This window comes from Leopardus geoffroyi, chromosome C2, assembly GCF_018350155.1.
Source record: "Leopardus geoffroyi isolate Oge1 chromosome C2, O.geoffroyi_Oge1_pat1.0, whole genome shotgun sequence".
Lineage (NCBI taxonomy): Eukaryota > Metazoa > Chordata > Mammalia > Carnivora > Felidae > Leopardus > Leopardus geoffroyi.
Window position 1 is genome coordinate 88,582,590 of NC_059333.1, and position 17,516 is coordinate 88,600,105.

At 36.6% G+C, this 17,516-nt stretch overlaps 1 pseudogene; it reads right to left on the reverse strand.

The window, feature by feature from the left end:
- Positions 1–5,068, reverse strand: part of LOC123610355 — a 45,918-nt pseudogene extending 40,850 nt beyond the window's left edge.
- Positions 5,069–17,516: the final 12,448 nt, after the last annotated feature.

Below are 17,516 nucleotides of genomic sequence, written 5' to 3' on the forward strand. Positions count from 1 at the left end.
TTCACTTTACAGTTTGGATTTTATTCCAAGTCCAAGGAGAAGAAGTCATCGAAGGAATTTAAGCAGATAAATTGTCTGATTTGTTACATAGCATCGTTGCAGTAATGGCTCATCAATATGTAAGGAACAGAGTAACATGTTAAAATCATCCACAGGAAAGTAATCGGAAACACTTTAAAATGGTTCCGGGTAGCTCATGGTCTAGTAAGGTGAGAATATGGGTTCTTTGCTCTAGCTCTTTCATCTGCCTGGGACCTCTTTTCCCATAGTGTTTGCAAGGCTGGCTCCTTATTGTGATTCATTTAGCAGCTTAAACTTCATTCTGTCAGAGAAGCCTTTCTTAATTCCTCAGTCTAAAATAGCTACCAAGTTGCTCTCTATCACCCAATCTCAGCTCTTTGTATAGCTTTATCTAGCTTTATGTCACAATATAAAGATGTTTATGTATAGATACTTATATTTTATTGATTCTCTTTCTCTATTGGAATCTAAATGTCATGAGAGCAAGTGCTATTGTGTGAATTTCACAACTGTGTTCCTGCATCTGGAATAGAGCTTGGTACATCAAGCAGGTGCCTAACGAATGGATTTTATGAATAAATACATAAAAGCATAATATTAACATAACGTAGCTGCTGAAACAGAAACATACACCAAACACTGTGTAATACAGAATAAGAAAAACTGCAGACTAAGTATCATTTGTATATCAATAGACAAGGAACCCAGGGGACTTTCTATTTTAAAGTAGGGATGTAAGCAATTAATAACTCACCACACTTCTAATAAATAATAGAAGTGGGATTTGAACTCAAGTTGAAGTGGGTTCAAAATCGACACATTTTACACCCCGCCATACTGCCTTTCCTTTCTCCCATGGGTGAAAACAGGGTGGTTTTTATTAATTTCTTATACACAAAAGGAACATGTTTCTCTAGTTATTAATATAGAAGACAATTTAACATGATCAGCTGAGGAATGAGACAGACCTAGCGTGAAGCCTGACTCAGCTGTCTACGAACTGTGTGACTTAATCTCTCTGGCCTTTCATTTCTTCACGGTCATTGTAAGGATTAAATGAGATGATACATATTAAGTGTTATGATACATATCAAGTATGTATACTTGTGTATTAAGTATGATGGTACATATCAAGACTATTAGAATAAGTGTTGGCTATTTTTATTCTAATAGTCTCATTAACATGGGCATTATTGTTATGACTCACTTGAAAAAGCTGCCACTCAAGAAAAGAAACTAGGCTGTTTCTAGATTCTTCTGTCATTGTTACAGAAAGCTTGGAACTTGGAGGCAGCAGCATGTGAAAATTGCTTGATCTTAAAGACCTAGGTTGGCATCATATCACAACCCTTGTCACTTGCACCAAGGATGTCAGTGATGACGTCTGAGTGAGATGCTCCGGCTAAGTATGACAGGGATCAAGAAGAGGGAAAGAACTCTGTGAACCAGAGCCGAGTCCTTCTAGGCTGGCCCCAGCGGAAGCAGAGGCCTGGGAAAGGTGGAAATATATAAATTCTGTTCACAGTGTGCTAAGTAGGGAGGCTTGGGTAGAGCGGTGGGATCCTGCTTGGGGGGCTGATGTTAGAGAGGACATTATCTTGTCAGAAACAAAATGTGTCTGTTATCACTTTACCTGCTTTGAAGAGTTTTCTTTCTAGGAAAGTAGTGTCACTCTGTAATCAGGAATTAAATCTGATATTTTTCTTAGTTCTGTTTAAATGTATTTTGGAAAAATGCCACTTAAATTAGCCTCCTCCTCCTCAACAAAGTGTTCTGTTAACATCCCAAAGTGATCCTGCTGTACCTTTCCTGTGCTTGTTTTAATGAGCTCTTTTTATCTTTTAAATCCTATAGACCTTCCCTAAAGCCGTCTGAAAGCCTTCAATTTGTTGCATTCTTACCCAAGAATCTTGCCTCCAATACCTATGTGTCAGGAAACATGCATAACTATGTTCAGTCCGTTATCATTTGTAATCACAAAAGATAGGAAATAACCTTAATGTCCATAAGTAAAGACATTAAGATAAATTGTGGTACAGTTAGAGAATAGAAAACTACTCAATAGTAAAATAAAGCTAAATCTACATGATTTAAAAAACAGTGTTAAAGTTTAGAAAGCAAGGTATCAAGTCATGTCTAGAGTATGATAGCATTTGTATAAATTTGAAAATTCCCACAAAACAATAATCTATGCTATTTATGGAGATATAAATAAAAACATTAAAACATGGATTAGGAAGATAGAGATCAAATTCATGGGAATGGTTGTGTCTGGGAAGGGGATGTGGCAACTGGGATTGGGGAAGGCCTCCAGGAGGGCTCAGTGTTAACCAAAATATTTTATTTCTTTTGTAAAATAAATTAAGTCAAAAAAAAAAAAAAAGACAAAATATGAGCATTTACAGGGTGCCTGGATGGCTCAATCAGTTAAGCATCCAACTTGAGCTCAGGTCATGATCTCATAGTTTGTGGGTTTGAGCCCTGCATTGGGCTCTGTGCTGACGGCTTGGATTCTGTGTCTCCCTCTCTCTCTTCCCCTCCCCCACTCACACACTGTCTCTCTCTCTCTCTCTCTCTCTCTCTCTCTCTCAAAAATAAGTAAACATTAAAAAAATATGAGCATTTACTCATTCAGTGAGGGTTTACATGTACATTGTTATCTTTTTCTCTGTAGTTTTCTGTATTTTTTCCATCCTATCAAGAATAAAAGTTAAAGATAAAAATGATCATTAAGGAATAGATTAGAATGTAAAATCTCACACTTTCTACCTTCTAAGACCACTTTTGTTATTCTCCGTCCCTCATCAATGGACTTTATAGTCTGAAAGATTTTGTTTGACAAGTTGTATTTATTTAGCATAATTCATATCCTCACTTAAGAAACAAATGTAAAAGCTAGGGCACCTGGGTGATTCAGTCAGTTAAGTGTCCTACTTCGGCTCAGGTCACGATCTCATGGTTCGTGAGTTTGAGCCCTGCTTTGGCTCACTCCTGTCAATGCAGAACCTCCTTCGGATCCTCTGTCCCCCTCTTTCTCTGCCCCTCCTCCTCTTTCAAAAATGTAAATGCCAATACGAGCTTATCCTGAAAGAAACATTCGTAGAGGCACATGACATGGTGATGGTCATTTTGCCCAGATTTGTACTTGCGTGAATGTTGTGAGGTTATTGATGAAGGGGCTGGTAGGGGGGGCTGGGTGACTGCCCAGCTCCTCTTCTCCAGGCGACCCTGCTGCTCCCTGCTCTTCATTAGCCAGCTGATGAATCTTGTAAAGGGATTACACACTTCGTTTTGTCACAAAACCATCTATACTCAAGGTTAATGTTATAATCCTGACTATGCTTTGCAATGAAGTTTAGAATTATTGGGGGATGTGTGAGAATTTATGCTGATAGCTATAATCAAGTGTTCAAAAATTAAGGATATCCAAGGCAGTATCTTTAGTTATAATGTACATCATGTCAGGAGATATTATATAATGTAATATATCCACAGTTTGGAAGAATCACCTTGGGAATGCCATAGGTATAATATAACTCCAACCAAAGCAAAGAAACCTGACATTTTAGTTAGCCTATATGATCTCATTTGGGGCAAATACCTGATTACTATTTTAATTTTTGAAATATTTAAAGCAACTTGAAGATTTTTATTAATATCTTTTAGAGCCCCCAAGTAGCGAGGGATTTCACACTGGGGACAACTACTCTCATAGGGATCCACTTAATGTTTTTTTGAACAATGAAACAATTTCCTTTTATCTCTAAATAAGCCCAATAGCTTCACATGTGTGACTATTTCTTTATTTAGTCTGAATTTAGGAGTACGATGGAAAAACATTAAATCACAAAAAGACACATTCTGGCATGAGAAAATGGTGTATAGGGCACATGAAGATGTGCCATTTATGGGAAAGAAAGACTGAGTCTGGGGTTGAAAATCCATTAGTATGATGAGGTCTGAATTTGGGGTAAGTATTGAAATCACCATAGTAAAACTAAAAACATAGACCAAAAAAGCTGAGGCAATAGTTTCTCGCAGAAATTCTAAACTGAAGAAAGGAAACCATTCCTCTTTGCAAGTCACTGTAGCCTATCCATTATCCCTACCTCTGGTGAATACTTGGCAATGCTTGGGATGCCTACCAGTAATGCTGGCTGACAGGCGAGAACATTCATGCTAGAGCTGAGATACTGTGCCAGATTTCAGAGGTAATTTTAGGTCACCAGATCCAAGCCAAATATCCACACTTGAGAAAGACTGCTTAATGCACTAGGAGAGAGAATGGGGGAAGGGGACCCCTACGCCTCCAAACTCTATCGGGGCTCCTCCAACAGTTATTACTTCAGTTAGATTTCTTTGCATGGCTCCAGAAGGCTGGAGTGAAAATCTGCTTGCTAATGACAACTCATTCAGTTGAATGACAGCTGTTTGATGCTCACAGGGAATGAAGCGAGCATTGCCTGGTGCATGCTATACCCTCTTTTAACAGCTTTGCTGCCGGAGGATCTTTACTACTATGGCACTAGAATTAAATGGGAGCTTTTAATGAAGGGAAATCTCGCACTACCAAACAATAGCCTAAAAAAAGTATGAAAGAGAAGAAAACTCTGAGAAATAATACAGTGTTTTACTCTGGTCTACTAGCTGAATCGATTGCTACACCATTCAAATCTATGGGGTACTGATGCACTAGGGTTTGGGACCACAGATATATCAACATAAATCCTTGTTTGCATTCATTTAAGAATTCATAGTACTGCTTGTCATAGGAAATAGGGGTCTTTTAGGCTGCCCATCTGTATGCAGACATGCTCTTACATACAATAGCATTTGTACAATTTAGAGTTTAGGTAGCAGTAAGTCTGGATTCTGAACAGCTTTATGTAAAACTTTAAGAAAATTGCCAAAAATGGGTTCTATAATACGATCTTGACTACCATATTCGATTGATTTTCTTTGATGAGATTTTGTAGCCTACTTTGATATACTGTTTCTTGAACCCATCAAAACAGAACTGGAGATGAAGTGCAGTGACTACCGACATTGCTGCTGCTCTGCTCAGCTCATCAAAGTGATTTGATCTGCACACAGAACTCCGTTTTGTTTGGCTGCTTGAGAGATAACTATTACAAGACTTTTACAAAACGTTAAAAATTGTTATTCAAATTTTATATTTCAGGGAAGAGTGATTTCTTCAGGAATTTACATTTGGTGAAGAAAATGTTGCTTCTCTTTTAGACCTCAGATTCCTTTTTGTAGCAATGCACAGTTGGCTACATGAGCATAAACAAATGTGAAACCACATACTGAGAGACGCTACATTAAGAAAGTGAAATAAATTCAATGCAACGTCAGGAAATATCACTCTCTGTCACTCTCTGAAGGAAAGGGTAATGTGTTTCTTTGTGCCAGACTCCTCTTGGCATTAAAAAGACCTAGAATACATCTTTGTGCTATTCATTATTTTTCTTCCTCTGAGCCCTCATTCATAAACCTGAGACAGTTAGGTATGTTTACTGCCTTACATTGCCTCATTCTTACTTATTCTAGGACACAGAATTTTTTAAAATGCTTAAAACCGGTGATTTGATGCGGTCCCTTACTAACAATCTAGCAGTTTCCTTTTTGGGAAACATCAAAGAAATCTTCCTGCTTTCCATGTCCTGCTTGGAAAACTTTACCGTATTAAATCCTTTATCAAGAATGAAGACCTGAGGGGCACCTGACTGACTTGGTCAGAGAAGCATGCAACTCTTGTTCTCAGGGTCATGAGTTTGAGTCCCACGTTGGGTGTAAAGATTACTTAAATAAACAAAACTTAAAAAAAAAAAATGAAGACCTCGAAGGAACCAAGTAGGCAGAGTATCATTCACTATGGTATTCCTTAAAGAAAGATAACTCACCCTTGATCTCCTGTCAGAAAGGGATTTGACTCTTTGCTCAAGGTGAAAATTATTTATCCTGTTACCTCTGTTTTATAACGCTTCTTAGAAGACCATGGGGGGCTCTAGCACATCCTTCTGCCCTCCAATTACATGGGCATATAATGAGGATAAGTATGTTAAGATCACTCTGCTGGCTCCCTGTTGCCACAAGGTTGTCCCACTTCTTTTTTTCCACACAAATTATGTGTATATATACGGGCTTGAACTGTGTGGGTCCACTTATATCCTGCCTGTTTACAGTTACAGTACTGTAAATGTATTTTCTCTTCCTTAGATTTTCTTAACATTTTCTTTTCTCTAGCTTCCTTTATTGTCAGGATACAGTATATAATATATATAACATACAGAATATGCGTTAATTGACTATGTTATCAGTAAGGCTTCTGGTCAACAGTAGGCTATTAGTAGTTACATTCTGGGGGACTTAAAAGTTATACATGGATTTTCAACTATGCAGGGGTCAGTGCCCCTAATCCCTATGCTGTTCAAGAGTCAACTGTATATGTAAAGTACACAACATGATGTTGGATATACACGTACACAATGAAATGACTACTCCCATCATGCTAATTAATATATCATTTTCTCAAATAGTTACCATTATTTAAAGTGAGGTGTAATTGACGTCACAAAATATATTAGTTTCAGGTGTACAATATAATAGTTTGGTATTTGTATACATTGCAAAATGATCACTACAGTAAGTCTAGTTAACATCTGTCACCACGTACAATTGCAAAAAAATTTTTTATTTTCTTGTGATGAGAACTTTTAAGATTTACTCTACAAAATACAATATTAATAAGCACAGTCATGATGCTGTACATTATATGTCCATGACTTCCTTATTTTCTAACTAGAAGTTTGTACCTTTTGACCCACTATATTCATTTGCAACCCCTGCCCCTGCAACCTCCACTCTGTTTTCTGTATATATGAGCTTGTTTGTTTGTTTTGCTTCTTTCTTTAGATTCCACATATAAGTGAGAGCACATTGTATTTGTCTTTCTCTGACTTATTTCACTTAGTGCAGTGCCCTCAAGGTCCATCCATTTTGTCACAAATGGCAAGATTTCACTTTATTATTGCTGAATAATATTTCTTTGTGTATATACATAAATATTTGAACCTTTTATCTATGAAAGAACTGCTGGATCATATGATAGTTCTATTTTTAATTTTTTGAGAAACTTCTATACTGTTTTCCATACTGGCTGCATCAATTTACATTCCCAACAATATAAGGGTTCACTTTTCCCTTCATATTCCCTAAACTTTTTATTTCTTACTTTTGATAATAGCCATTCTATCTGGTGTGAGGTGATATTTCATTGGGGTTTTAATTTTTTTTAATGTGTATTCATTTGTGGCAGAGAGAGAGACAGAGCATGAGTGGGGGAGGGGCAGAGAGAGAGGGAGACACAGAATCAGAAGCAGGCTCCAGGCTCTGAGCTGTCAGCACAGAGCCCGACTCAGGGCTCGAACTCACGAACTATGAGATCATGACCTGAGCTGAAGTTGGACGCTCAACTGACTGAGCCACCCAGGCACCCCTCATTGGGGTTGTAATTTATATTTACTGGATGATTAGTGACGCTGAACAACTTTTCATATACCATTGGCCATCTATATGTCTTCTTTAGGAAAAAAAAAATTTACTCAGATCTTGTGTCCATTTTTAAATCAGATAGGTTATTTTTTTAATTTTTACTTTTTTAATGTTTTATTTTTGAGAGAGAGAGAATCAGATTGTGAGTGGGGGAGGGGCAGAGAGTGAAGGAGACACAGAATCCAAAGCAGGCTCCAGGCTCTGAGCTGTCAGTACAGACCCTGATGCAGAGTTTGAACCCGCAAACCGCGAGATCATAATTGGAGCTGAAGTCACACACTTAAGTGAATGAACCACCTAGGCACCCTGAGATTGGTTATTTTTTGTTTTTGTTTTATTTTTACTAGGCTGTATGAATTTTTAAATATATTTTAGATATAACCTCTTATCAGATATGTGATTTGTAAATATTTTCTCTCATTTGATAGGTTGCCTTTTCATTTTGTTGATGGTTTACTTTGCTGTGCAGAAGATTTTTAGTTTGATTTAGTCCCAATTATTTACTTTTGCTTTTGTTTTTTTGCTTTTGGTGTCAGAGCCAAAAATCATCACCAAGACTGATGTCAAGAAGCTTACTGCCTGTATTTTCTTCTAGGAGTTTTATGGCTTCAGGTTTTCCTTTCAAGTCTTTAATCCATTTTAAGTTAATTTTTGTGTATGGTGTAGATAGCAGTTCAGTTTCATTCTTTTGCATGTGACTGTCCAGTTTTCCCAACACTATATACTGAAGAGACTGTCCTTTTCCCCATTGTATGTTCTTGCTTCCTTTCTTATAAATTAGTTTTCTGTATATGCATGGGCTTATATCTGGGCTGTCTATTCTGGTCCATCAATCTGTATGTCTGTTTTTGTCCCAATATCATACTGTTTTGATTAATATAGCTTTGTAATATAGTTTGAACCCAGTGAGTTACAGTTACCATTTTTGTGTGTGTGGTGAGAGCACCTGAAATCTACTCTCCTGGCATATTCCCTGTATTCCTTCATTAAAGAGTCATCTTATTTATTTTTTAGTTAAATGCATACTCAATGTTTAGATTTTAATTTGTGTTACTTTTTCAGAAAAGCCTTCACACGTCTCCAATTCAGGTTTTTTGAGTATTACACTTTTATGGAATCATGAGATTTTCTTTCCTATGTGACACTTCAGCTTTTATCAATTTTATTTGTGTTATATGACTGTAAACTCAATGAGACTAGGAATTGTGTCTGTTTTCACTGTTATCTCAGGCACATATCATGTTTCCTGGTACTTAAAATAGTACATAGTAAAATGTACATAGTAAAATATTGTTGAATAAATATATACCTGAATCCACAAAAGACTTGAACTAAAATTTTCTACCAATTATCAGTAACTTCAAATGTATTCACAGAAAATAAAATGACCTTACCTTTAATATCTTATAACTAGAAGCAGTAATTTTGCCTTCAAAAGAAGACTCTTTGATGCTTTATATTTAAAAGGAAGATGTAAGGAAGAAAGTTTCTCAAAACCATTATAATATAGCCATCTCAGTTGTTTTTTTTAAAAAACATATTTTTCAAAAAAGACTTAGAATTGCATGGGTAGACTTTTTCTACTGATCACATAAGTGCTTAACCAGCTCTTCAATTTACATTGGATAGGCAAATATCAGCATAATGGGAGGTTTGCATAATGGAAAGTGCTCTGATACCCAACCAGCTGTGCCAAGATTCAATTTTACTTATTTACTGTGAGCACACACATCAAATGCATGCAGTAGACAGCAAGGGGTTGCCTGGTGAGGAATGTGAGGCTATGTCTTGGGGCACATGAGGTGACTTAGCTCTCAAGAAGCTGTTTACTAGGATGAGTGATAAAAGTGACTCCCATCATTATCCTGGAATCTTTTTTTTTTTTTTTTTAATGTTCATCTATTTTTGAGAGATAGAGAGAGGGAGAGAGAGGGACGGGCAGAGACAGAGGGAAACAGAGAAACCCAAGTAGGCTCTGCACTGACTGAGCAAAACCTGACGAGGGGCTTGAACTCACAAATTGTAAGATCATGACATGAGTTGATAACAAGAGTTGGATGCTTGACTGAGACTGAGCCACCCAGGAACCCCCTAGCCTAGAATCTTTTTAAAGGAAGGTGTCTTGTGCTTCTTCCCTACATATATCATATTCTGACACACACCTTATTCTCCAGCCACACTGAACTTCTTATTTTACCCCAAACACAGGCCTGGTCACACTTTATGCCTTTGTACATACCTGTCCCCTATCCTACGTTTTATTTCCTTCTAGTTGAAACAAGATATAAATCTGGTCTTTGAAGAGTCAATTTAGGGGCACCTGGGTGGCTCAGTCGGTTAAGTATTTGACTCTTGATTTGGACTCAAGTCGTGATCTCATGGTTTGTCAGTTCAAGCCACACATTAGGCTCTGCGCTGACAGCAAGGAACCTGCTTAGAATTCTCTCTCTCCCTCCCTCCTTGTTCCTCCCCTGCTTGTACCCACACTCCCTCTTTCAAAATAAATAAATCATGTTGGATAACTTCTCCTGACTTAAAAAAAAAATAGTCCTTTCCCAAGCTCCCTTATATGTCTTCGTGTCTGTTTTCTATGCCCTTACCCTCTGAAGCTAACCATTTGGTTCATGGTCTTTCTCCTGACCCCATCTCTCTCTCTCTCTCTCTCAAGGACATTATGCTCATACTTACCTTCCTCTCTTTATAATCATCAGTCTTTCTTTGTTGTTTCCTGTCCTCAATATTAAAAATCCAACTCCCCCATCTATATAAAAATAAAGACTACCTGGGATATGCTTTGTAGTCATTGATTGACCTTATATTATTCTCTTGGAAGGCCCCAATCCAGTGTCTGACGACCTGGCCCCTCTGCTTCTGCATCTACCGTTAAATTAGACCTAGTTTTTTCAATGGCACTAAGATGCCTTTCTTGATCAGATTTAAAAGCTTCCTAGACCTCTTATTACTTTACACCTCAGTGATAGACGTTCTATTGGTAACTTCAGTCTCTTCTCAGACTCCACTTTGCCCTTCCTCCCACTCTCTTATGTGTCTTTTCCCTTCAGTCACCAGCTCCTCTTTCTCCTATAGTCTCTCAACCATGGGAAGTCCCCAAACTTTTTTTTCTAGTTCTTCTTAAACTTTGTTTATTTTTTGGAGGCTACTATCCTCTTTTTCTGTTTTAAATCTTCACCTGTAAGTTAATTTTTCCTATATCCTAGTCTTTTACCCAGTCTCTCCTTTGTGGTGCAGCCCTTTAGTTAAAACATCCTACAGGAAAACTTCTTTGGAAGTTTCCTCCAAACTGAAAACTTAAAAAAAAAAAAACAACTGAAAACTTTAGAGTGACTATAAGAAAACTTGTTATTTTTGTCCTTAAGAAGGCTCCATTTGTCATCATCTGCATTTCAGATCATGTCACCAGTACTTCTAATGATAAAGCCCAATGTTCTCCCCGTTTTATTGTCCTCCTGTCATTACCCTATGCGAGGACTTCACACTCATGTGTGAACTTAACGGCTTCCTAGTTTTATTTTCTATATCTCATATCTTCCATTCTCCGCAGACTGTATCTTACTTTTCTCTAACTCTTTTTTGCACCGAGTAACTGTATTACACAACTGGGTCCTCCTATTATAAGTAGGTGGTTGTCTGAAAGACTATATTCAGAACTCCATTTATGAAATCATAAGTCTTAGTAATCTTCTGCTTCCTCCAATTCAAAAGATTTTTATTGCCTTAAAAAAAAACAACTTACTATTTATAAGAAACTTAATAATGTTTGTAACATGTTCTCCAAAATGAGCTCAAACACAGCAAGCATGTGGGCCATTAGGAAAATGAGTAGGGAGATGACAGCAATTAGGCACAAAGGCATAGGAATCTGTTGGTGATGGACACAGTTGCCCTGGCACTCAGATCTCTGCTGTCTGTGGAAGTTTATAGGCAGAAAGTCTGAGAAAGAAGCATTGCTACTGTTTTATCTTCTATTGGTACTGCAAGAGTTAGTATACTGCTTACTGTTATTTGATGAATTGTATTCTCCCTAATATCTCCATATGAAGAGAAATCATGTTTCCCAGTTTGTCTAGCATGTCTAGTTTCATAGAGAAAAACCAAAACATCTATAACTCTATTGACTAAGTTGTATTATAGGTAACATGAACAAAAGTTAGAAATTAAAGATTCCATCATTAAATAATTGGAAACACATACATGTTAGTTTTGTTTATCTTTAAATGTGAAGCCTTTTAGGAGAATTCAAACTGCATACTGGTATGTGTGTATGTATGTGTGTGTATATTTAATGAACATAGTCTCCTTCAATTTAAATGATTCTAGATCTAAAATGTCTTTTATAGGTAACTTAAAAATTAATAATTATATTATACCATCAAAAAGTTTGATAAGTCCTGAAAAGAAAAAATTAACATGATGTCAGTAATCATACCCATCTGTTAACAATTTTCTGTATTTCCTTCTAGTCTTTTTTTCACATTTATGTGCTCTGCACTTCTGGAATCATAGTGTGCATGCTATTTTTTCCCTATGAAAATTTAAAAACAGCATTGTATTGTGAATATTCTCCCTGCATACGCTATATGGCTTCTATGTTTCTGTGATGTTTTTAGAAACAGGATCTCACTAGTAAGCTAGATAAAGTCTAAGGACTTGGAGCCACGTGCTTTCCTCTTTCATTGGTAACATGCCAGCGGCCCTTCCACTCTTCTCAGCTTCTAGCTCACTGTGCCACACACTATTACATGATACTTAAAAAAAATAGTTAATTTACAGGAAATAATTAAGACTCATTGCCTCGAGATTAAAAAAAAAATCAGAATTGGCTCTACATGAAAGATTCTCTCCAGTGTAATGCTGACTGAGAAAACAGAGTAATGTTTCTATCTGTGAAATAAATTATCAGACAGTCTCAACACATTCATGCTGAGAAGGAAACATCCAGCCATTTCAATGTTTTAGAGATACGAAAAATTTGATCTCATCCTCTCTGACATCTCTGTCATATTTGGCCACCATCTTAGCTGTCAGCCCCTGCCCTATTACTTACATGACTTGTTTGATCTGTGTTGATCCGTTATTGCATCAGAAGCCCTAACTCTCTGTTAGTTCAAATCCGTTTAAATAAGACAAAATAGGTCTGGGTTAACTACAGACTTGGCTCTCTTTATTTTGCATCATACCTATTACTTTCCCCTTATATTTAAATCAGTTCTTTCCTTTGCCCTAATTATTTGCTTCCTTCCTCAGTGCCCTGTATCATCTGTATGTTACAAATTATATTTTGGTTCTTATCTGGGGATTATTTTAGAGAAACAGCTTTGTTTTTATTACTCATTATTATTTCCCATTTTATTTTAAAGAATTTCATTATTTTAGTGACTACATTTATATTTCTGGCTGAATCTGAAGATATATCAGCCTCCATCCCATCCATTCATCCATCCCATGCGTCCATCCGTGCATTCTTTCATTTATTTATTCATTTATTGAGGGTCCTCTTTTGCAGTAGGCAAAACCTAGTTGGACTACTTTTATGAGTTGAATCACTTAGTTCAATTAAAGAAAGAGCTAATTTAGTTAAGTAACCATTTGTGACCTATCAATTTTTCCAAAGCATCCATGCATGAAATCAGAATCTGTTTCCTAGAAATGGAGTTTTTATATAGCATCTCCTGTCAGAAATAGCAAATACATTTTCCCAACAATTATTTAAGATTTTCTTTTTCATATCTTTATTTTAAAAGCTCACGTTTTGTTTCCTAAATCTATATATTGGGTCCTCTAGAACTGATACATGAATTCAGCAAAGTTGCAGGATACAAAATCAATGTACAGACATCAGTTGCATTCTTATACACTAATAATGAAGCAAGAGAAAGACAAATAAAGAAACCGTTCCCATTCACAACTGCACCAAGAAGCATAAAATACCTAGGAATAAACCTAACCAAAGATGTGAAAGATCTGTATGCTGAAAACAATAGAAAGCTTGTGAAAGAAATTGAAGATATAAAGAAATGGAAAAACATTCCATGCTATGGATTAGAAGAGTAAATATTGTTAAAATGTCAATACTACCCAAAGCTATCTACACATTCAATGCAATCCCAGTCCAAATTGCACCAGCATTCTTCTCGAAGCTAGAACAAGCAATCCTAAAATTTGTATGGAACCACAAAAGGCCCCGAATAGCCAAAGTAATTTTGAAGAAGAAGACCAAAGCGGGAGGCATCAAAATCCCAGACTTTAGCCTCTACTACAAAGTTGCAATCATCAAGACAGCATGGTATTGGCACCAAAAGAGACACATAGACCGGTGGAATAGAATAGAGACTCCAGAATTGGACCCACAAAAGTATGGCCAACTAATCTTTGATAAAGCAGGAAAGAATATCCAATGGAAAAAAGACAGTCTCTTTAACAAATGGTGCTGGGAGAACTGGACAGCAACGTGCAGAAGAATGAAACTAGACCACTTTCTTATACCACTCACAAAAATAAACTCAATATGGATAAAGGACTTGAATGTGAGACAGGAAACCATCAAAACCCTAGAGGAGAAAGCAGGAAAAGACCTCTCTGACCTCAGCCGCAGCAATTTCTTACTTGACACATCTCCAAAGGCAAGGGAATTAAAAGCAAAAATGAACTATTGGGACCTCATGAAGATAAAAAGCTTCTGCACTGCAAAGGAAACAATCAACAAAACTAAAAGGCAAAATGGGAAAAGATATTTGCAAATGACATATCAGACAAAGGGCTAGTATCCAAAATCTATAAAGAACTCACCAAACTCCACACTCGAAAAACAAATAATCCAGTGAAGAAATGGGCAAAAAACATGCATAGACACTTCTCTAAAGAAGACATCCGGATGGCCAACAGGCACATGAGAAGATGCTCAACGTCACTCCTCATCAGGGAAATACAAATCAAAACCACACTCAGATATCACCTCATGCCAGTCAGAGGGGCTAAAATGAACAAATCAGGAGACTATAGATGCTGGAGAGGATGTGGAGAAATGGGAACCCTCTTGCACTGTTGGTAGGAATGCAAACTGATGCAGCCGCTCTGGAAAACAATGTGGAGTTTCCTCAGAAAATTAAAAATAGACCTACCCTATGACCCAGCAATAGCACTGCTAGGAATTTACCCAAGGGATACAGGAGTGCTGATGCATACGGGCACTTGTACCCAAATATTTATAGCAGCACTTTCAACAATAGCCAAAGTAAAGAGCCTAAATGTCCATCAACTGATGAATGGATAAAGAAATTGTGGTTAGAATACTACTTGGCAGTGAGAAAGAATGAAATATGGCCTTTTGTAGCAACGTGGATGGAACTGGAGAGTGTTATGCTAAGTGAAGTAAGTCATACAGAGAAAGACAGATATCATATGTTTTCACTCTTATGTGGATCCTGAGAATTTTAACAGAAGACCATGGGGGAGGGGAAGGAAAAAAAAAAGAGAGAGAGGGAGGGAGCCAAACTATAAGAGACTCTTAAAAACTGAGAATAAACTGAGGGTTGATGGGGGGTGGGAGGGAGGGGAGGGCAGGTGATGGGCATTGAGGAGGGCACCTGTTGGGATGAGCACTGGGTGTTGTATGGAAACCAATTTGACAGTAAATTTCATATTAAAAAATTAAAAAATAAACATTAAAAAACCCTATATATTGGGGTTATACACTGACATTGTTTCTGTTTATAAGATAGTGTTTCTTTCTTCACATGCTAGTTGTCATTATGGTTTATTGTCCTTACTAACACTGATAATTGGTCTATGAATGTACTTTGAAGAATGACTTTTGCTTATACTAATGTACTAAAACTTGTTTTCTTTTTCTTCTGGAGTTTTCATTAATGTTTTTTCCTGTTCTGAGTATTGAAGAAAACAATTATTTCATTTTCTCACATTCTTCAATTCTTTCTGTAAAATATCTTTGATGTTTTATTCAAGATTATTCTCTAGATAGTCCTCATAATATAAGCAATTATAAATAGTTATTTTGGTATAATAATATTAATAAAATAATTACCTAGCTCTTTGCTGCTGGTTTATTACATTTTAAATTAGACAATACTGAATTGAAGCCAAGTAAATATTCTAAGTGATATTACAAATTTCTCTTTTCTGGATCACTCTTTGTGGCAGGTTTCCTGATGATTGTTTTCATGCTTCAGGCAAAAGTGTGTTTCTTTACAAGGTATTTTGAATCTAATACCAACCATCCTATGCCACTGGTACTGGAGACATTTCTTCTTGGCCCAGTAAATATTCGTTGCAGTTTTTACCATTAATAGTCTTTTCTTATATTAACCATTCAAATTCTTTCAAAATGATTCATGTACATTTAATCAACTGAGAGTAAAACCCTATATTTTTAGAATCTCATTACGCATCTTCAGAGCAATGAGTAATTCCTGCTAAAGGAATATTTATTGGGAAGAAAAGCAGCATCAGTCCAAATTTCATCATGTTTATGTATTATGATATCTGAGGCATTCCATTTCTCAGGAGAACCCTTCCCTACTCTACACTCTCAAAATGCATTTATGGTAGAACTATATATGCTTAACAATTGTACAAACTCTCTTTGTATGACTCACATCAATTGTGGTCTTTTATGAATTGAGTTTTACTTTTGTGTGTATAACAAATGAGTTTAACACAGCTTGATATGCAGCATTGACCAGAAAACTTTTAGATCATAAGTCAGTACTAACTTATGATCATAAGTTATGATCATTGACCAGAAAACTTTTAGATCATAAGTCATCATCAGCACTAACAGATTTTTTTCTATTACATCATTACATTTCCACAGCTGATGAAAACACCTTTCCCCACACTCTCACCGATATGGAGCTTCCTATCTGTTTCTGCTGTAGCAGCCTGCCGCTACATCAGGATTGGTCTATGTTCTCTCTCTTTCTGTATCTCTATTATGAAGTAATATTTTTTTTTAATTTTTTTTTTCAACGTTTATTTATTTTGGGGACAGAGAGAGACAGAGCATGAACGGGGGAGGGGCAGAGAGAGAGGGAGACACAGAATCGGAAACAGGCTCCAGGCTCTGAGCCATCAGCCCAGAGCCCGACGCGGGGCTCGAACTCACGGACCGCGAGATCGTGACCTGGCTGAAGTCGGACGCTTAACCGACTGCGCCACCCAGGCGCCCCATTATGAAGTAATATTTAAATACCTTCTTGTCTTAAAAAAATTCAAACAGTATACATGCATGTAAGTAAAATGTAAATATTTTTTTTTTATTTTTTCTCCAGGTAACTACTCCCAATAGTTTAGTTAGCACATCCTTTATAAATCAATTTTAAACACATTTAATTGATAGGTATGTGTATGAGTTTTTGCATATACATATTAAGGTATAGGCATTGTCCTATCTTTATTTTTTCTTAAGAATATTATAAGAATATAAATCTATTCTTAATAGTTGCCTGTATGCTTTTTTGTTCTTTTAGGTTTCTATTTTTTTTTTTTTTTTTTTTTTTTTTAGTGAAAGAGAGATGGCAAAAGTGAGCAAGGGGGAGAGAGAGAGAGAGAAGCAGAGCTCACATGAAGTGGGGCTCGTGTTCACCTTAAGCAGTGCACCCAGTGTGGAACTTGAACTCGCAAACCATGAGATCATGACCTGAGCTGAAGTCACATGCTTAGCTGACTGAGCCATCCAGGCACCCCTATTTTTTCTTGATTATATGTAAAAGAATACCCATAATTAAGAATGTAGAAAAATATGTCTAATTTAATTTATTAACACTTGCTTATTAATAGAAGTGATCACTTTCCCCATGTCCTTAATTATTTTTAGCTTGTTTTATCTATCAGTTTCAAAAAAAAAAAGGAAGAAAAAAATTTCCCACATTGTGGATTTGTCAGTTTCTCCATAGTATTAA